The 23546-nt window shown below is 35.2% G+C and overlaps 1 pseudogene; it reads right to left on the bottom strand.

Annotated features, from left to right (window-relative positions):
• LOC137248798 (protein retinal degeneration B-like) overlaps window positions 1-23546 on the bottom strand; it is a 56012-nt pseudogene that overhangs the window by 6344 nt on the left and 26122 nt on the right.

Raw genomic sequence — 23546 nt, 5'->3', positions numbered from 1 at the left:
GGATCTATTTGCCTGAAATTTGGTATATAGGTAGCCTTCTGCCTAGATTAGTATTTACGAAACTGTTTTTCCGGGAAGAGGACCAGGGACCGATCTTTTCGAACAAATTCTCTTCTTGTTTCGATTTACCTGAAATTGGGCATATAGGCCCTGGATTAGTATTTATGACACTTTTTTTCAGGAAATGTGGCATGGACCGACTGTGACTGGGACTGGATTTGGAACTCAAACTGGGACTTAGACTGGGACTGGGATTGGAACTGCAACTGAAAATGGGACTGCGGCTAGGCCTAGGACTTGGACTTAGGGTGGGACTGGAACTAGGAAAAAGGGATGGAGCAGAACGAGAAGAACTAGAGGGAAGAGTGAAGGAGAAAGAGATAGAGTTAGAGTAGGAAGAATATAGAGAGATATGGATAGATGGAGCGCCAAAGAAGTGAAGGAAAAGACGGAAATGGAGAAAGAGACGCAGAAAAAGAGAAAGGCAGGAGAAAGAGTGAATAAAAAGATAAGGGAAAGGGCGAGAGAGGAGAAAGGATAGTAAGAGGTAAAAACTGCTTAAAAGTTATGCAGATAGATCAAAGCTAGGGCAGAGCAACGTTTGCCGGGTCTGCTAGAATCAAATAAATAATAGATCGGTAATTGCTCACATAAAGTTTCACGTTTCTTGTTGCCAACAAGAGTTAGCTATGAAAATTAATCCTTTATCTGAACAAAAGGTTGTATGGGATATATACTATATATACGACTAATCTCTACGATTTTTTCAGACAACAACAGATACCATATATGTAAGCATTTTAAGCAATTTGAAGCTTATAGCTGTTAAAATGGGGCAGACATCACGGAAATGTTCTCATCTGAACAATCGGTTGTACGCGATATATACGGCGGTATGATGGTAGCGTGCTCCGCCTACCACACCGTATGCCCTGGGTTCACATTCCGGGCAAGGCAACATCAAAATAAGGGTTTTCAATTAGAAGAAAAATTTTCTAAGCGGGGTCGCCACTCGGCAGTGTTTGGCAAGCGCCCCGGGTGTATTTCTGCCATGAAAAGCTCTCAGTGAAAACTCATCTGCCTTGCAGATGCCGTTCGGAGTCGGCATAAAACATGTAGGTCCCGTCCGGCCAATTTGCAGGGAAAATCAAGAGGAGCACGACGCAGATTGGAAGAGAAGCTCGGCCTTAGATCTCTTCGGAGTTTATCGCGCCTTACATTTTTTTTATTTATGATTTATGTATCTCTACGATTTTTTATACAACAATATGTACCGTATACGAAAGCATCTGGTAAACTTTTAAGTTTTTATCTGATAAATATACATAAATAAATATGCTAAAGCTATTTAAAATTTGTTCAAATGTGCTTCTTTGGTCCTTAATAGTGTTTTTATTTTCATACTCAGTTGAGCAGAGCTCACAGAGTATATTAAGTTTGATTGAATAACGGTTGGTTGTACATATATAAAGGAATCGAGATAGATATAGACTTCCATATATCAAAATAATCAGGATCGAAAAAAAATTTGATTGAGCCTGTCCGTCCGTCCGTCCGTTAACACGATAACTTGAGTAAATTTTGAGGTATCTTGATGAAATTTGGTATGTAGGTTCCTGAGCACTCATCTCAGATCGCTATTTAAAATGAACTATATCGGACTATAACCACGCCCACTTTTTCGATATCGAAAATTTCGAAAAACCGAAAAAGTGCGATAATGCATTACAAAAGACAGACAAAGCGACGAAACTTGGTATATGAGTTGAACTTATAACGCAGAATAGAAAATTAGTAAAATTTTGGACAATGGGCGTGGCACCGCCCACTTTTAAAAGAAGTTAATTTAGAAGTTTTGCAAGCTGTAATTTGACAGTCGCTGAAGATATCATGATGAAATTTGGCAGGAACGTTAATCCTATTACTATATGTACGCTTAATAAAAATTAGCAAAATCGGAGAAGGACCACGCCCACTTTTAAAAAAAAATTTTTTTTAAAGTAAAATTTTAACAAAAAATTTAATATCTTTACAGTATATAAGTAAATTATGTCAACATTCAACTCCAGTAATGATGTGGTGCAACAAAATACAAAAATATAAGAAAATTTCAAAATGGGCGTGGCTCCGCCCTTTTTTATGTAATATGTCTAGGATACTTTTAACGCCATAAGTCGAACAAAAATTAACCAATCCTTTTGAAATTTGGTACGGGCATAGATTTTATGACGTTAAATGTTTTCTATGAAAATGGGCGGAATCGGTTGATGTCAAGCCCAGTTTTTATACACAGTCGTCCGTCTGTCCTTCCGCATGGCCGTTAACACGATAACTTGAGCAAAAATCGATATATCTTTAATGAACTTAGTTCACGTGCTTACTTGAACTCACTTTATCTTGGTATGAAAAATGAACGAAATCCGACTATGACCACGCCCACTTTTTCGATATCGAAAATTACGAAAAATGAAAAAAATGCCATAATTCTATACCAAATACGAAAAAAGGGATGAAACATGGTAAGGTAATTGGATTGTTTTATTGACGCGAAATATAACTTTAGAAAAAACTTTATAAAATGGTTGTGACACCTACCATATTAAGTAGCATGAAAATGAAAAATTTCTGCAGGGCGAAATAAAAAACCCTTAAAATCTTGGCAGGTATTACATATATAAATAAATTAGCGGTATCCATCAGATAATGTTCTGGGTCACCCTGGTCCACATGGTCGATATCTGGAAAACGCCTTCACATATACAACTACCACCACTCCCTTTTAAAACTCTCATTAATGCCTTTAATTTGATACCCATATCGTACAAACTCATTCTAGAGTCACCCTTGTCCACCTTTATGGCGATATCTCGAAAAGGCGTCCACCTATAGAACTAAGCCCCACGCCCTTTTAAAATACTCATTAACACCTTTCATTTGATACCCATATCGTACAAACGCACTTTAGAGTCACCCCTGGTCCACCTTTATGGCGATATCTCGAAAAGGCGACCACCTATGGAACTAAGGATTACTCCCTTTTAAAATACTCATTAACACCTTTCTTTTGATACCCATATTGTACAAACAAATTCTAGGGTAACCCCTGGTCCACCTTTATGGCGATATCTCGAAACCGCGTCCACCTATGGAACTAAGGATTACTCCCTTTTAAAATACTCATTAACACCTTTCATTTGATACCTATATCGTACAAACGCAATCTAGAGTCACCCCTGGTCCACCTTTATGGCGATATCTCGAAAATGCGATCACCTATACAACAACCACCACTCCCTTTTAAAACCCTCATTAATACCTTTAATTTGATACCCATATCGTACAAACACATTCTAGAGTCACCCCTTGTCCACCTTTGTGGCGATATTTCGAAACGGCGTCCACCTATAGAACTAAGGCCACTCCCTTTTAAAATACTCATTAACACCTTTCGTTTGATGCCCATATTGTACAAACAAATTCTAGGGTCACCCTTATCCACCTTTATGGCGATATCTCGAAACGGCGTCCACCTATGGAACTACGGATTACTCCCTTTTAAAATACTCATTAAGACCTTTCATTTGATACCCATATCGTACAAACGCACTTTAGAGTCACCCCTGGTCCACCTTTATGGCGATATCTCGAAAAGGCGACCACCTATGGAACTAAGGATTACTCCCTTTTAAAATACTCATTAACACCTTTCTTTTGATACCCATATTGTACAAACAAATTCTAGGGTAACCCCTGGTCCACCTTTATGGCGATATCTCGAAACCGCGTCCACCTATGGAACTAAGGATTACTCCCTTTTAAAATACTCATTAACACCTTTCATTTGATACCTATATCGTACAAACGCAATCTAGAGTCACCCCTGGTCCACCTTTATGGCGATATCTCGAAAAGGCGACCACCTATACAACAACCACCACTCCCTTTTAAAACCCTCATTAATACCTTTAATTTGATACCCATATCACCCCTGGTCCACCTTTATGGCGATATCTCGAAACGGCGTCCACCTATGGAACTAAGGATTACTCCCTTTTAAAATACTCATTAACACCTTTCTTTTGATACCCATATTGTACAAACAAATTCTAGGGTCACCCCTGGTCCACCTTTATGGCGATATCTCGAAACGGCGTCCACCTATGGAACTAACTCCCTTTTAAAATACTCATTAACACCTTTCATTTGATACCCATATCGTACAAACGCACTCTAGAGTCACCCTTGGTCCACCTTTATGGCGATGTCTCGAAAAGGCGACCACCTATACAACAACCACCACTCCCTTTTAAAACCCTCATTAATACCTTTAATTTGATACCCATATCACCCCTGGCCCACCTTTATGGCGATATCTCGAAACGGCGTCCACCTATGGAACTAAGGATTACTCCCTTTTAAAATACTCATTAACACCTTTCTTTTGATACCCATATCGTACAAACGCATTCTAGAGTCAACCCTGATCCACCTTTATGGCTATATCCCTAAATGGCGTCCACCTATAGAACTATGGCCCACTCCCTCATAAAATACTCTTTAATGCTTTTCATTTGATACGCATGTCATACAAACACATTCCAGGGTTTCCATCGGTTCATTTTCCTACATGGTTATTTTCCCTTATGTTGTCACCATAGCTCTCAACTGAGTATGTAATGTTCGGTTACACCCGAACTTAACCTTCCTTACTTGTTTGTTATAAACTAATTATTTCCATATAAGTATAACATAATGTAGTAAATCATAGCAACTTTCTTTTGTGGTCATTAAAAGTATGTATGTGTGTAAGAGTATGCCTTAAAATTATAATGATTTAAAAAAATATATTCTATGTAAAGTATAGTTTGTTTATCTTGCTTGGTTAGTTTAAATCGTCTGTGTTTGGCTCAATGCTTCGCTGTACAAATAAAAATAATGTTAGAAAAAAAAATACTGAAATTAAGTAAACAAAAAATTTATAAATTCTGTCAACGAAAGATTAGGAAGAACTATATATACAGCAAATAAAACGAAAACTAAGGCCCACTTGCAGATCGGCAAGTTATCTGTTTAACTCAGATTTATAGTTGCGAACAGAAAATTAGCAGTGGTTATTTTTACCAAAATTCGTCAGCTAAATGTTTTTATTTTTATTTTTGTTAATTTAAAAATAGACCTCCATCAATTTTACAACTGAAGCTATGCAAACCAATCTCAAAAACTTTTCGAAAATATTCAGGAAAGTTTTTCAGAGTTTTCTGAATTTTTTTGAGTATGCAAATTTATAGCCTAATTAATTTTAGTCTGTCAAAGTAAAAGCTATAAGTTTCTCAAAATTCGTAGACATTTTACGAAGTGTTTTTATATTTGTATGGCGGGGAAAATGGTTAAAAAAATATATGCAAATTTTGAGAGACTTGTACTCTGTAGAACTAAAACTAATTGGGTAACAAAATTGCATACTCAAACAAATTCAAAAATTTTCAAATAAAATAAAAAATTTAAGCACTTCCTTTATATAAATGGACAAAAATCAGCGAAAAATGTCTCCTTATATAGACATATTCTTGCTAAACTTTTATTTTTAAATTTTGACATAGAAATTGCAAAAATATTTATGAGAAGTAAAAATATAAAAGTGGAGCGCACATTACTTGGATTGGAAAGTTGGTAGGAAAGGAGATATGATTAGTCAATCAATTGCGCTCCACCTTTATATTTGTACTTGTCATAAATATTTTTGCAATTTCTATGTCAAAATTTAAAAAAATCAAAGTTTAGGAAGAATATGTCTTTATATAAGGAGACATTTTTCGCTGACTTTTGTTCATTTATATAAAGAAGGTACTTAAAATTGGTTTATTTTATTTTTATTTTCTCCTTTTCTTACATTTTCTCGGTGTCTCCACCTATATGTGACCCGGCCTATGAAAAGGTGGCTTATGACACAAACAAGAAATTGCGAGAAACAGCTGTTAAAGATAAACAATGCATTTCTTCAGTTTCTTAGTAGTAATTTTTTTTTTGAGTCATAAACCACCTTTTCATAGGCCGGGTCACATATGTTAAGTTTTACGCTTTTAACTCAATGAGAACTTACATAAAAATCAATCCCAAAATTCCCTCCGTTCCGTTTGATTTTTCTAAATATCTCAATCCCTGCGCCACCTAGCGAAACTTTCTGTATTGTGTCATCGGCTGTCATCAACCTCTGAATTAAGCTCTAAATTTTTAGCCTCTAGCTCATCGAGAAGATTCTTAAAACCCGGTTTCAATTTTCCAAATTATTATCTAATTTTTTCGATACGTGCGCCACCTAACGGAATTTTTTTCTCCTTTTGTTCCTTTTTCACGGTGTCTTAACCTGTCTCTGAGGTTTCATGAGAAGTTACTTTAAAATCGATCTCAAAACACCAAATCTCCAAATTCTTATCTAAATATTTCAATCCGTGCGCCACATAACGGAATTTTTTTCTCCTTTTCATAAATTTTCTCGGCGTCCTATCCTATCTATGAAGTTTTACAGTTGTAGCTCAATGAGAACTTACATAAAAATCAATCCCAAAATTCCCTCCATTTCATGCGATTTTTCTAAATATCTCATCCGTGCGCCCCCTGGCTAATCTTTTTGTATCGTGTCATCGACCTCTGAATTAAGTTTGAAATTTCAAGTATCTAGCTCATAGAGAAGTTACTTAAAAGCTGGTTTGAAAATTTTTAAATTCTTATCTAATTATTTCGATCCGTGCGCCACCTTACGGATTTTTTCATTTTGTGGCATTGTCATGGTGTTTTAACCTTTGTAGCTCAATAAGAAGGCACTTAAAAATCGTTTGCAAGATTTGTATGAAAAAAGGAAAAACATTCAGCCGACCTAATGTAAAGCAAGCAAAATTAGAAATAATCGTAAAATTTTCTCGCATTTTATGTAAAATTCCCACAGATGCTAAAAGAAATAATTAGTCAAGTTATCTACATTAAAAACCTAATTGAACGCAATCTTTCATACAAAATACAAATTCTTAATTATCTCATTATTGCCTTATTGCATACCTAATGGAGTTGAAACTCCAGTCGGTTATGCTTGGTGTCTCGAATTTTACTGTCAATGTCAACAAATGACAATAAAGAGTTAATTATTTTCAATAATTTACGAAAAATAGAAAAGCACGAAAAAAATTAAAAATGTTATTTTCGCTGCATTTGCAGCAAAAGATAATATGGTTTTTTTTGTAAGAGCGAAATTTTGTTTGGGGCTGTTGACAGATGTTCGCTTAATGAAGCAAGTGGCCCTGTGTAAAAAGGAAAACTTAATTATGTCATTAAATAAAATTTTGATTCGTTTAAGTTTCCTTGTGAAATTTGTATTACATTGGTTGGAGTAGTTTAAATTGCAAATTTCATGGAATGATTTTCTTGAATTATTGGAAACAGAATTTAATTTTTGATATAACGCACGTTTTATTGTAAACAGATGCAAATCAAAACTTTCATATTTCGAAATTTGATGATACCGCAAAAGAGCCGTCTAGTGAGATTTCGATCACATGTATGAAAAAATAAAACTCCGTTTGCGTTTTCCTAGAAACTCAAAGCTTTACATTAATTCTGTCTACAATAAAACGAGCGATATGTAAAAAATTGCCACTGCTATTTTTTTCGCTGCTTTAGTTTGTCATGAAAGGTTAAATTCATACATATCTGACAAATTTTGATATTAATTCTGAGCTAAAAAACAGCTTGGCGTTCTGGAAGTGTGTCTTAAAACATAAAACAAGTTTGTTAGTTTCAGTTTGTTTGAAGACGAAAATAATATACTCAGCTGTGCTTTTTCGTAAAACGCAATTTTTTTTAAATTGTTGTGACCAATATTTAAATTTTATTATTTACTACTAGACGACCTTGACTTTGGCATACCCTCCTAGTTTTAAAAGGATTCCAAGAAGTGTTTATCTCAACTTCTACTCTCCACTCACCTTTTACCCCTCCTACTACTTTTTCCTCCCACTTCATCTCGTTCTACTTATTCCTCTCTTTTGACTTTTAAAACTGCCTATGTCAATGCCTATGGTCTCCATAGGTTATGCTTCAAGCTGTCAAGTTTTTATTGCAATTCACGGAATAGTTGGAATAAGCAAGCGCAACTGAAGTTGTAATGCCAGTAAAGTGCATATGCCCGAAAACCTATACTGTACCTCTCTAGTCTCTCATTTCTCCTTTATGGTTTTCTTTCTCTTCTTCATCTTTTTCCACTTCTTCATTCTTGTTTTTTCTCCCATTTTTTCTCACTTTCTTACTCGTCTACTTCTTTCCTTCTCTCTTCTTCTTCTTATTTCTATTACTATTTCCATTCTTATTGCTATCAATATTCCTAATTTATGGGGAAAGTGTGGTAGCTTCTAAAACAATATTTCTCGAAACTTGAATAATTACGGCATTTTTTTCACAAGAGTTCGCAGAACATTTTCATTTAATATTTTGTCTGCTGAGAGGAATATCATATTATTCCGTCTGCAATCTCGAAAACGTCCTATCTCAAAAAATGTTTGAATAACGCCCTATTTTAGAATTTGTTTCAAAAATGCCGTACTTCAGAATTCGGTTCAAAGACACCCTACCCACAGAATTAGTTTCAAAAACGTCCTATCAGAACTCAAATCAATACATTTCGACATTAGCTGGAGTGTTTATGAAAACAATTCTAAGACAGAAGTTTTCCACATGGTCCTTCCAGCTTCCAATATTACATAAGAAACAGCAAAATGAGGAAAACGCATATGGGTTCCCCAAAACTTTAAGAAAAACGATTCAAATTCATTAGGTTAAGTGAAGCTGGATAACTTACTATTCGCAATATAAATATTTCCAATTTTTCGTTTTACTTTGTACAAATTGGCAAAGTCAATGGTACTCCAAAGTACACAGCTATTCCATTTTATCCTACTTATATTTATATTATTATATCGTTTTCCTATCATATATATTATTTCTAATTGCTGTTTTTGAGTACGGGTCCTTTTTTCGCTCTTATTTGTAATCCAAATCTAGAAATAAAGATTTGGTTGTAAAGATGGAGATTCGGGCTATTAGCGACTTTGGTAAATTTTGGTCGTAGTGCTTTTGTTTAGCTATATTTTATGAAAATAATTTGTTAAAAATAAACGATTGTGAGCTTTTCTTTGTGTGCTATCTATTTGTACTATGGCACTATTGTGAATATTTGCACTGCATTACCGGCAGTTGCTACCATAGCCAGATGGCAGCGCAAGCTGTAAGTTTTAATTGATTGACAGAACAGCTGATTTCCGTTGATATTTGATAAGAGACTTTTATATTGGTTGCGCAAGATGCGTACGGGTCCGGCTCGTATCTATTTCTTTCTCATTTCCTATTCTTATCTGTTTTTATCTTTTTATTTCTGATATAACTGATATTCCTCTTAATTTTTCTTTTCCTTTTCCTTTCGTTCCAATTCCTCTATCTTATTGCCTTTTGGTTGGCCGCCGTGGTGTGATGGTAGCGTACTCCGCCTATCACAACGAAGATCCTGGGTTCACGCGCCAAGCAAAGCCACATCAAAATTTTAGAAATAAAGTTTTTTCAATTAGAAGAAAACTTTTATAGGCGGGGTAGCCACTAGGCAGTGTTTGGCAAGCACTCCGAATGTATTTCTGCTATGAAAAGCTCTCAGTGAAAACTCATCTGCGCGAGCAGATGCCATTCATATTCGGGATAAAAAAAGTAGGTTCCGTCTCGACAATTTGTAAGAAAAATTACAAGGAGTATGACGCAAATTGGAAGAGAAACGCCTTACATTTATTATTTTTTATTGCCTTTTTCTTTTCGTCTCTTTTTTTTATTTCTTTTTCCATCTATTTCCTTTCACTTTTATATAGTTTTTTCTGCCTCGAGAAAAAATATTGGGTGGGTGATACCAATAGCTCCGGAGATTATTATTTTTATGACTTTATATCAGTAGGGCGTGAAGCTTCACTGACAAAAAATAAGCTAGTAAATAAATAAATAAATGTAAGACGCGATATTCTCCGAAGAGATCTAAGGCCGAGCTTCTCTTCCAATTTGCGTCGTGCTCTCTTGATTTTCCCTACAAATTGGCCGGACGGAACCTACATGTTTTATGCCGACTCCGAGCGGCATCTGCAAGGCAGATGAATTTTCACTGAGAGCTTTTCATGGCAGAAATACACCCGGAGCGCTTGCCAAACACTGCCGAGTGGCGACCCCGCTTACTTAAAAATTTCTTCTAATTGAAAACCTTATTTCTAAAATTTTGATGTTGCTTTGTCCGGGGTGCGAACCCAGGGCATACGGCGTGGTATGCAGAGCACGCTACCATCACACCACGGCGGCCGCTAGTAAAATCAACAAATCTTAAATTTTGAATTATTAAACCGAGTTTTTTGTAAAGAAAACAAATTTGTTTAGTTATTTTAACAGGTTCTCAAACAATCTAACTGATGTTTTCTGTTAAAAGAGCTGATTTTATAGGTCATGTGCAACCGTCAATATTATGCAAATACAAATTCAAAGAGGAACTTTCGCTTACGGCGCTCACTACCCTATTATTATGACCATAGTAGAATCCTTCGTCATATAAAGGCCGTTATTTTAAAGGTTTTCTTTGGTATTGTTATAGTGACAGTAACAATTGTTAAGTTAACAGAGCTTTGGCTTACGTATGATGAATTTTTTATACCTTTCATGAACATGAAATGGCATATCAACTTTGGTCCGATGTTTGTAACGTTGAGAAATATAGAAGATAGACTCACCATTAAGTATACAGAATTGATCAGGGCGACGAACTGAGTTGATATAGCTATATCCGTTTGTCCGTCCGTCCGTCTGTCTGTTTGAACGCAAATTAGTCCCTCAAATTTTGAGATATCTCAATGAAATTGGCACAAGGATGTATTTTTGTATTATATTAGATATTTGTGGGATCCGGTAGGATCGGACCACTATAACATATATCTCCCATACAACCGATCTTTCAGATAAGACGATTTTGGTCATTCCTGCCGCAATTTAGAAAGTATAAACGTGAAACTCCGTGATATATATTCTAATTTATCATAGAAGATTTTCTGAAAAAATCACTTTGATCGGAGCTATATATAGTATATATCCCATACAACCGATCGTTCAGATAAGGGGGTTTTTGCCATTTTTTATTTTATATTTATCTTAAAAATCGTTTAGGTATGTACATCTGTTCACTATATATTTCTTATCTTATACATCCGATTATTTGGAGATTACGAACGGGATAAGATTATTGTTCAGCCCCATTCATGAAAGGTATGAAGTCTTCGGCACAGCCGAAGACAGTCCCGACCTTACTTGTTTTCTGTTGATTTGACTGTTGAAACGATGAATTCAGAATCAACAACTTGTGCGAAATTGATTCAACAGCAATTTGCGATGGATACAATTGAATTGACCCGCACTTCAGTTGTAAAATCAACACTTTTTTCTTATAGTCTGGTAGCGTTGCAATTCAACTACTTGCAATACCTGGCTGAATTTTGAGCACTCCGCCATTATCAAAGAGGTCAAACAATTAATATGCTTAACCTGCAGCATTTTGTAATTTTTGATTTGTCAAATATTTACTGAGTTATACAAGTGTATGTTATTCTTCTAGACTTTCCATACATAAAAAATTTACGTAGTTATTATCCGATTTCACAAATTTTTAGTAGGATGTTGATCTGATTACCAAGCTACACATTTCAATTGTTAATGCCTGCTAAGCACAACTGAGTATATAATTATATTTATAAAAATAGCAAAAGAACTTAAAGTGCACTCAAAGAAAAATGTTGCAGTTTATGGACTTACATTCATCCTTATTTCTGCGTATATAAGTGTGGATATTATCACAACAATAAGTTATACATACATGTAAGTGATATGAGACATGGTCTTGATCACAAATAATGCTTAACTTCAATATGGAGAATGAAGGCTCGTCGGTCAATGTTTTTTACCTAGGCTTATTTTGAAACTGGTAGAGCAAAGAAGGAATTAAATACCACGGAAACATAGAAAGTGTGTAACAGTTCACCGTGCTTTCATAGTTCGGCGGCATAGAGGAGTGTTTTAAAGAAGTTTTGAATAAATTTTAACTTTTTTCAAAATATTCTTAAAATTCTTGCTTTACTAAATAATGTTTGGTTGTTGTTGTGTTTTTATTAATGATAAAGACATTCCCCGAAGGCTTTGCCGGATACAGATCAGGTACGTTCCGGTAACAAACACCATTAAAGTATTAGCCCGACCATCTCGGGAACGATTAATATGACCACATTAAACCTTCTAATCTTTGTAAAGTAATACAGTTCAATTTTAATTTTTTTATTAAATAGTATAACAATTGGGTCAAGCGCCGCTCATGCCTGCATATGACTGAGGTCTAAGCAAAATATGGATAAAGTTGACTAGATTTTAAATTTGCCATTTAATTATTCAATTTTATTGAAACGACCAAAGTGTTAGGAGCAAACAGAGCTTCACTTAACTGCACCTTAAACTCACCATGAACAACTTGGAATTAGGTGGCAGTGTCTGATTTCCACAGGCTAAATTTAAATAGTTTCGCTTAAATGAAAATATCTTCATTTGAAGTGGAAAGTTTCATTTGATATGACAAAAGTTTCATTTGATTTGAAAAAAAGTTTATTTTGACATGAAAAAAGTTTCATTTGCTTTGAAAAAAATTTCATCTTTTGGGAAAACAGGTTCTTTTGATTTAAAAAAAGTTTCATTTTATTTAAAAAAAGTATAATATGAAAAAAAGTTTTATTTGGTTTAAAAAAAGTTTCATTTGCTTTGAAAATTTTATATAATTTGAAATTAGTTTTCGTTTGATTTGAAAAAAGTTTTATTTGATTTGAAAATAAATTAATTTGATTTGGCAAAAAAAAATTGATTTGCTTTGGAAAAGTTTCATTTGATTGGAAAAAAAAATTCATTTGACTTAAGTAAAGTTTCACTATATTTAAAAAGTTCATTTGCTTTGCAAAAAGTTTCATTTAACTTGAGTTTTATTTGATTTAAAAAATTTCATTTGACTTGAAAAATTTTCATTTGATTTGAAAAAAGTTTAAATTGAACCGAAAAAAGTTTAATTTGGTTTAAAAAGGTCTCATTCACTCTGAAAAAAGTTTGGTGTGATAAAAAAAAGTTTACTTTGACTTAAAAAAAAGTTTAATTTGAATCGAAAAAGGTTAATTTGGTTTAAAAAAGTTTCATTTGCTCCGTGTCATTTAATTTGAAAATTCTGTATCGTTTAAGAATCAACACTCAACCAAACAAAGTCAGCGATTTGTTTGTGATCAAACCGACAAAATCGTTTAAATTAAATAGATCTAAAATAGTTGTTTAATATTTATAGAATATACATATATGTATGTACAACTAAATACTTAGTATTAATACGTATACTGTTGACGACCTTACAACAAATAAAACAATGGACACACTAAACTATATGCACATCCACATACCTTCTGCGCCGTAGATTCGAAGCTTGCCCAGGTAAATTGAAGCAACCACGCGGAATTACCATGCGTGCATTGCCTTTGGCAGGTCGTGAGCCGCCCATTACCTGTAAACCAGCCAAATGGGCAGCATAGCCATCGCTTAGCACCGTAGCATTCGATTGCAATTTTTTACTAACCTAAAATGTGTATTAAAAAAAGGAAAAAAATCTATTATTTTGTATCACACTTTCACGCATACCAACTTACTTTGCCTACAATAAATATTTGATCTGGACGCAAACCCACATTCGTATAGACCGTTATATCTTTGCTGCTACCATATGCGGCGACTATAGAGATTCCATGATTTTGAACTAAATTATTTAAATAAGCGGTCTTGTGACCCAATGGATCTGTCAATAGCCCATCGGCGAATGAAATAAGACCATGTGGAAAATTGTGTTGACTTAACCATGAGACTACTCGCTGTTGTTGCATATCTGGACGTCCTGTAATGTAGATCAGCAAATATCCCAACTCTTGCCAATGCCGACATACATCAATTGCACCAGCACGTACTTTTGGATCACGCCCCGTCACCGACATCGATGCCGTAAAGGAACCATCAATACTAAATACCACGCATTCGGTCATTGGTGGTACAATGGCCAAATAACAATCGATTGATGCATGAACACCGCGTACAATTATTTTCACTGGATAAATACCATAGCCCAATGCAACTCGATCGGGTATGCTATATGAGATACGTCCCGTTTTATCAGTCAATTCGGTGGCAAGGAATGTCCATTCGCCAGCTGGTGGATCTTTCATTAAATGTTTATTGACTTTTTCGCCATGCAAAGTGATCATATCGAGTGGGCGGTACATAAAACGGGCATTCAAACATTGTTCACGTCCCTCTAACACAATGACATCGTTGGCTCGATGATTGGCAGCAACGTTTTTCAGCTTGACGGAAGTACGCTTTTTCATCCATTTCTCACGTGGCTGACTCGGATGGAAGGTGACGGTGTCTTTGTCATCAGCAGATCCGACAAATGGAATGCCATCGAATTTGCCAATCTGGAAATAGCGGAATTTTGTTGTAATTCATAAACTTTTTTTATGGAAAAAATTAGAATTTGTTTAGAAGATTTAATAATTCTCTTTATTTTTAAGCTCTTAGGAACCAATTTATCTATTGTTGGCCTCGTGAGGTGACACGATTTGACTTATATTTTTTCAGGGTCAATGAAGAAAATTATCAATATTTGTGACTTTCTGTACTACGAAAAAGTGTCAACGTCAGACATTGAACAGTGGCCTTCAAGGCTAGCATTTAAAAAGGATCATAATCATTTCAAAAATTCGCTTGGGAACAGTTCAAAGCAAAAAGGTTGAAGAAACTAAGAATGTCTCCTCCGTTCTCAATATATGAGATGAAAGGTGGATCCCGGATTAAACAATAGAAATATATAAATAAAATCTGAAAACTGATCTTATGTTAAAGCCTTGAAACTTTAGTTGAGGGTGGGAACAGTAGATAGATGACAAATGGGGACAGATACGTTTTATGAACTCGTTTAAGAACAGATATAAATAGGAAAGCTTGTACGAAGTACAGTGATAGAATTTTGTTTTTTTTAAGTACTCTATAAATTTATCATGACCCGTAGTTTTTATCCAAGGACTACGAAACTGCATAGGTTGAGAGGGCATTAATGGGAACTATTCACCTAACCACTAGAACAAGTTAATATTGTGAATTATATTATTATTCTCCAATTAGCGGAGGAAGTGATGAAACGACTACTCTTTCTCCTCATCCCGACAACTTCTGCAGATGGAACGCTGTGAGCATATGCTCTTGTATGAAAATCGGTGAATTAGTGCAATATGTTAATCATAAGAAAAAATTTCACGCCTTTCACAAACATTGTCATAAGAACCTCAATACCGGACAATCATTTCGGTTAGGTGCGATCAAGTTTGTTGGCCTAGAACTGTATTCTGCGGTTTTCCTCAAAAGATAACTTAATGATGGTCGCTTGTGACTGTCGACCTCGTTTATATCCATTTCGGAATATCGAGATACTCTATGAACGCCAGCCCAGCTCGACCCCTCCTTGCAAGATATCGCGAGTGCAAGCAAAAATCGTTACATTGACCTCTAAGATTTTATTGTTTTGGAGCAGGGTAGCTGCTGCTTCGAGTACGACGAAGCCCATGATCTCCTTTCATTCCTCGCCCGAAGTATATCTTATATTTTGTATAAGTCAACCACTTCGGTAATAAAGTCCCTGTTATATGTTAGGCCAGATTTGACTCCGTTTAACGCCAAATTGTCATGTCAGCTAATATCTTATTTATACATTCTGGATTCTGTTAGATTCTGTTAGTCTCAAGAAGTTGGAGGAAGAAATTTTGATTTTTCTAATGAACGGGCGACGCTGCAGATCAGCTGTTTTCCCTGGTCCGCTGAACTGATAATCAGTTCTTACGGTGCATCTCACTAGCGAGTCAGCTTTGTAGGTGTACGAGTCAGCTAGAGTCATGTCTGTGGGACTAATACTAAAATATTTTCACTTACACATCGAAACTGACTCTTGAATCTGATTCACTGTGTGTAGACCCTATTAGAAGTATTTTTTTTTTCGAGATATCATCGGTTTATATTCTTTCACATGTTCTCGAGGTTGTTGAACTCTACGGTACATAGGTTTTTTTCTCTAAACCTCAAGCTCTCACCAAAATAAAAAACACCTAATCAAATTTTTTTCTTTAAAATAACCAATACTCACCTGTCCAAAATGAATGCAATCACATCGGCGCTTTCCCAATAACTGGCATGGAACAAATGCGGCAAAGCGTGAGCTGGAAAATTACTCAAACCTTCCGGGCAATATAAAGCGTAATCTAAACGTTTTGTGCCCCACCATTTCATTTGGACTGCAGATATAATGTATATATGTAATTTATATGATTAATAAGTCTAATTTTACAAATATCAATATTGGATGTAAATTAGGTTTTTAAGCAACATTTTCAAAATTATTTTTGTCTGATAAACATATCACATAAAATTCTAAGGCAAAAAGAAATGCATTACCAATTTTGAGACTTAAGCCAAAGAAGCTAACTACTTTGCTCTTATATTGAAGGATATTGCGAACTCATTTCGAGTTTTCGAAACTTGTGTTAGCTTTTGTTCTTTCATTTTCGAAAAAGGCTTCTTGGACTTATTTTCACTAAAACAATCTGATAGGAAAAATGTCGCCAAAAGAAACTGGTCCATTCTAATGTAATTATGTTATAGTTATTTTCCAAGTGTGAGTTGCTTTGCAGTGCTACAAGGCTTTATAAGAGTAACGTGTTATGTTTAGGGAAACTTTCTCTCTAAAACTTATGCTCAAGCTTTCTAAATTAACTAGCAACTTACGTGAGTGGATTGTACTTAGCGATATAATTTCAATTAGACCAGATATAGTACTTTGCATGGAAGCATCCGATAAACGTCTGCCATTAAATGTATTGTTGGCATCGTTAAAATGCTGTGGGTGAGACTGAATGACCTCCACTGTAAAAAAAGGTAAATAAATATATTGAAAAATTTTCTATTAATTAGAAACTCACATAAATGATAAGGCTGCCCATTGCCTAATGGATACTTAGCATAGCGTGGAACATTTACTGGTGCCAACATGGAAAACCTGGCGCTGAGCAATGGCTCCAGACGGGAAGCAATTGGATCGGTATATTGGAATAAATTGTACACTTGATTACAGTTTGGTCGGACCATGGCTGTGCGAAAGATACACAACTCATTAATATAAGTGGCAAAACTTTACAAACTTCAAGCGCAACTTGCCGCTTTAGCATCGTGCAACTTGCGCGATGCCAACACAATGGAAAGCGGTGAGCCAAACATAAAAAAATCACCCACTTCAAACTCCAGCTTATTACCACGCGAATCACTCGATGAGGAGCGTCGACGACGTGGCGATGGCGCAACCAATAAACGTTTCGCATCCAAATCTGAATCGACAAAACGTTCATCGTCATCTGTGCGCGATGAACGGCTACCGCCACCAAAATCATCAGCACCACCACCATCAGAGGAATTACCGCGGCACAACGCTTCATAAGCCAACAGCGGACCCATAGAATCACCCAGCATTACCACTTGACCGGCGAAACCGTGACTCTCTTCAGATTTCATAAATTCATGATAAACAATATTTGCTGCTGTCACTGTCTTATTAACGATATCTTGAAATTTTGGTGATGCCACCGATAGCAACGGTATTGCGCCAATAGGTACATCGGCTATATTTGGTATATCGGCTGCCGATGGCGAAGCATCAAATGAGTATGGACTAAGGCTGTTGTTGTTGTTGTTGTAGCGATTAGGTTACTCCCCGAAGGCTTTGGGGAGTGTTATCGATGTGATGGTCCTTTGTCGGATACAGATCCGATACGCTCCGGTAGCACAGCACCATTAAGGTGCTGGCCCGACCATCTCGGGAACGATTTATATGGCCGCAATAAACCTTCAGGCCATCCCTCCCTTCCCACCCCCAAGTTCCATGAGGAGCTTGGGGTCGCCAGAGCCTCGTCTGTTAGTGAAACGGGATTCGCCGCTCGAAGGTGAGGTTGACAATTGGGTTGGAGAAGCTATATATTGCGCTACACAACCCTTTGAAACCCCGGACTAAGGCTAGAGAGTATTCCTAATGCATCGGTACAAATGGAAGGACATGGAACCATTTTTATTGTGACATGACTCAGCAAACTTGGATAATGTTGACGCATAACCCCCTCGAAAGCGCCGCGAAATGTGGTAATGTCTGACTTCTTGGCGGTCAGCTCACTGATGTCGTCTGAAATGAACAAAAAAAACAAAAAAAAAAAACATTATTAGCTTCATTTTGTAAGCATTTACTTCTCACGTCTTACCTAAAACGCTGCCCGCATGTACAACGAGTATGAGTATAGTGGTGCAACAAGATGGTGCACCTGGCGAACCTAGCGGTGAAGTTTCATCGATCTATGCTAGCCGAGGAACGAAGTTGACGCTTATTGCCACGTTCGGAAGCAACGCGCATAAGGAAGTCCTGATTGAAAATGCCATCTTTTTCACTATCTTTGTAAGCCACGCCACTTGTTGGAGGTGGGCTGTCATCACCTTCGCCGAGTAGCTCAAGCGAACTCCATTTGGCAAGTGAGTTTGTCTCATTGGTATCTAAAGCAAAAACGAAAAACAGTGAGTTATAAGGATATGCAGGTATGCAAGCAACTATTGTTAGAACCAAGGAAAATCGTGATTTGCAACTGCGATTTGAAAGTCGCAGCGATTTGCATTATTTTTGGTGACCCGAACATTGATAGAAAAATAATATTGTGATGACTAGTAGAATCACTAAGTGATACTCACTTCACTAGGCGGTTATTAAATAAAGGCACAACAAAAATAAAGCAAGCTGCCACTCTTGGTACGTAAACAAATTAATCATCATTTACGCACGTTCATACAAGGCAATGAAGAGATATTACGCGCACACACTTGTGGTCATAAGTAGAAGTAGTGCTGACATACACACGCATATGAATATGAGAAACGCCTAAACTGCAAATATACAAGTATATCGCTGGTAACCAAGCAAGTGATTCTAGAAGGCGAAACGTCTAGGCTTTAGTAGAAATATGCGAATGAAGCAAAGGAGAGTATAAAAGCAGCGCAAGCTGAGTAGTCTGTAACAGTTTGATTTAAGCACGCTATTAGTTGCGAAGTGAAGTGGTACTAAGGATTTTTCTGATTTTCTACCTCTCTTGCGTTAAAACAAATGAAGGACAACTAAAAAAGTAAATTTTTCCCATTTAGTTGATCAATTAAGATAAGTTTCCATCTACTTTCAAACAAAACTAACAAATGTTTAAATTTATATAAATCAAAATGTGTGAGTACCTCAAATGTACTTAATTTCGTGGAAAAAATTGTCCAATGTACCTAATTCCGTGGTAAAACGTCCCTAATTTCGTGGTATTTAGTTAAAATATAATTTTATGGAAAAAGATAGTTATAATTGATTTAAAGGGCAAATTCCTAAAGATACACAAATTCATTTACTGAAATTCATATTTAGAAATTTTTTTGTTTTTTTGTTGTTATTGTTTTTATAAAAGAAAGAGTTTCAATACCAAAATAAACAGGTAAAAAAAAAATTAGTTTAATGTACGTACTTTTCAAACAACAAACAACAAACTTCTGGACTCAATCAGTCTATGTGAGGTCCTCATGGACCGGCCAGTTCAACCTACCTACGTACTTTTCAAAAGCTTTTTATTTTTGTATATGTATGTAATAGAAATAGGCGGCAATGACCAAAATTTGCTTTAGTGCAAGTCAAAGGACTCCACTATTCCACAAGCCCTAGAAAATTATAGAACTTAAAATTGAAAAAATTTTTGTGTAAATATCACGTTAAGATAAAAAACTTACAATTTATGTGTATAAATATGTAATTATTATTTACATAATGCACAGTTGTCATTAATAAATAAATTAAATTCAAGTCAAAATTTAAAAGGTTTAGATACCCTTCTGTTTAGGTATACTTGTCAAATTAGACTTTGATCCATAAGTAGAAAAAACCAACAGTTATCATAAACATAATAAATAAGCGAATGAAATGTCATCAGTGTCCTCTTTCCTGTTTACAGTTCGGCTTCTGTTTTGCATTATTCGCAAGCTTTCCAGTGTCAATCTGACTTTTCCTCGTTTTTCTTTGTCTAAGATTTTCCCATTGTTTATGTCAGCTATGTGGCCAGTGGCTGTTGTATGTTGCGATAGTGCTGTGCTGTTTTTGTTGTTTTTAATGTCTGCAGCATGTTCTTTTAATCTTATACTGTTTTCACACAGACGGCTTATTGAATAATAAAGGCAGTTTTCTACATTAAGACGCTTATTGGGCTCAATCTTCCCTACAAAATTCGAATCTATTATTATTTCATTAGTAGCTAATCGAATGCCTAATGAAGTCAAAAGCACAATGCAACTCTGTTGGCAGCGTTCCGCTTCCGTTTCCGCTTCTTAGTTTTCAAAGCAAATTTCTTTGTCTGCATGGCGGAACGATACAAGGTGGCCGCATCGAACAACTGATTATAACCTTTTTTATTTGATTTGATACATCAACTACCGGCGCAGTACGATTTTGACATTTGTCCATCGAATTTACAAGTACATGGAATTTTGTTTGTTTGTAGGTATGTCACCATGCTCCCACCTTGTATCGTTCCGCCATGATTGTCTGTCTCATCCTTCATACTAATCGAGCACTTACTTCTGTGTGAAAGCAAAAAATTTACGATTTCATTAGCAGGTGAAATGAGATCATTAAGTTTCTGTGTGAAAACAGTATTACGCCTAGTGTACGTTTTGTTGTTCCTATGTATGTTTTATTGCATGTTTGGTTTTCTGTTCCCTTGCATTGGATTTCGTAAACTACATTGTTTTGTTGTGACGTTGGAATCGGGGTTTTTGTTTTGGTGTAGATACTTGACAGGGTTATGTTAGATTTATATGCCAAACATACGTTGTTGTTGCTTTTGATTAAGCTTTTGTTAAAATTGTCTGTTAGCCTAGGTATGTATGTTACACTATAAAATTGTTTAGGTCTGGCATCGGTATTTTCTGTAGTGTTGTTGATTTTTGTGTGTTTAATCTGGGCCCGAATTACGTATTCCGTGAACCGAACACTCGTCTCTTAAAAGTACTTATTTGGTATTACGAGATACGTGAACGAATAGCTGCTATCAAAATTCCGTATTATGTGTTCAGTGAACGTACACAACAAATTGTAAAAATATAAAATAAGTAAAAGTATTTATAATTATATATTTTAGATAGATCGCGAAATCTGAAAACGGAAGCTGACAAATTTGCCTTTGAGATTAGCACAAGTTGTTTTATTATTTTAATGGTGAATGTGTCATGCTGCCGTATAGAACTGGACTAAAATTCCATTCGTGCTCCATTAACGATTTCGGACAACATTACTTTATTGAATTCATTAGGTTTAAGTAAATTAAAATTGGTCCGAGCAAAAACTAGAAGCATCAGTAAAATGAAAACTTTAGTTTTGGCAACTAGGAGGAACTCTCTTCCACCTCTTTTTTATATCTATTATTAATTGTGCACTCATCACTAGAAATACCTGTGTTAATTTCTTTGTAAGCACTTCTTTCCCCTGTTTTCCTTTTAAAAGTTGCTTAGGAATTTATTCCACAATGTAAATAAATAATTTTTCTTATTTACAATTAGAATATCATATTTAACTGTCAAAATATCTATTACAAATCACCATTCAATCTATTATTGCCTGTCATAAATTACGATACGTTACTGAACGTACCTCATAATACCAATATTGCCATTCGTACGATCAGTCACGTAATCTTTATTCGTTCGATTGCCGTTTCGATCACGGAATATGTAATTCGAGCCCTGTTCCATTTCCTGTTTTATTAGATTTTGTATGAGTGTGTGAGGGTAATTATTTTGTATTAATATATTAGTGATTTTTTTCAAATTTTTATCCCAGAATTTTTGGTGGGAAATTTTCAGCACTTTATATATGAGGTTTTTTGCGGTATTCAATTTATATTTAGAGGGTTGGGCTGAAAGATAATTAATTAAACACCCAGATGAAGTGGGTTTGGTATACCAATCTAGCACAAGTTTATTGTCCATTTTGAAGATACGTGTGTCTAGAAAGGGGATACTGCCATTATTTTCAACTTACACCGTGAAATTGAGTTTGTTGTGGTACTTGTTGAGGGTATGTAGGATTTGATCTAAGTCCCTTCTCTTCACGATAGCAAATATATCATCCACGTATTTACATAATAATTTTATATTTATATTTGACCTTTCTTTAAGTTCTGCCATAGCGTCATTTAATAGGTCACCAATACCAAGTCGGCTATAGTAGGAGAGAATTGGTTTCCCATCGGTATTCCATAGGTTTGAGCGTAAAGCCTATCGTCCCACAGGAAATAATTATTATCTTTTAAACAAAAGTTCAGTAATTCCAGAAATTGTTTTTTTGTGATGGAGTTTCTTCTGGAGATCTCATCCCATTTTTTCATTATTATCTTGATCGCGAGCATCGTAGGTATATTAGTAAACAATGATACTACATCAAACGACACCAGTATGTCGTCGTCGGAAAGATTTATATTGTTGATTTTTTCTTTGAATTCAAAGGCATTTTTTATATTGAGTTCATCAGATATTAAATCTTTGAGGATATATCCAACATATCTAGATAATCTGTAACATGGTACATTTATGGACGATACCATTGGACGGAATGGATGACCAGGTTTGTGTATTTTAGGCAAGCCATACATTCTGGGGGCATTAGCAGTTGAGCACATAAGCTGTTGTTTTTCTTTTAAGGTAATGGCTTTGTTTTTGTATAAGTCTTCTACTAGTCAATTGTTTTTCCTTTGGAGTTCATTAGTAGGATCATTCCTAAGTGTTTTATATGTGTTTTTGTCGTCTATTATTTTCCTAATTTTTTCGGTATATTCTTCTTTGTATAGTACCACGGTTTTGTTTCCTTTGTCGGCGTCAGTTATAATAATATTTTTGTGTGCATTCAAAAATAATTTGGTTTTTTTAAATGTTTCCAAAATAAACTTTTCTTTGGATTTATGCTTATTACCTCGTTTGAATTGTTTTATTTTTATTTTTTTGTTGTTATTTTCTTTTTAATGTACGTTCTGTTCAAAAACTTTTTATTTTTTTGTTGTTATTTTCTTTTTGATTTTTTGTTTGTTTTGTATTTTTTCATTAAATCTAAGATTTCTTAGAACTTTAGACATTATTGATATGAAATAAGTAACATTAAATGAAAAAGGTTTAAAACAAAAATAAACAATAAAAAAAATTTATTCAATTGATGTAACTTGTTATTTTTCTAAAAATTACTTTTATTTATTATTACTAAAATTTTTATACTCAGTTAAGCA

Source organism: Eurosta solidaginis, chromosome 4, assembly GCF_040869045.1.
Source record: "Eurosta solidaginis isolate ZX-2024a chromosome 4, ASM4086904v1, whole genome shotgun sequence".
Taxonomy (NCBI): Eukaryota; Metazoa; Arthropoda; class Insecta; order Diptera; family Tephritidae; genus Eurosta; species Eurosta solidaginis.
This window is presented reverse-complemented; position numbering and strand designations above follow the sequence as displayed.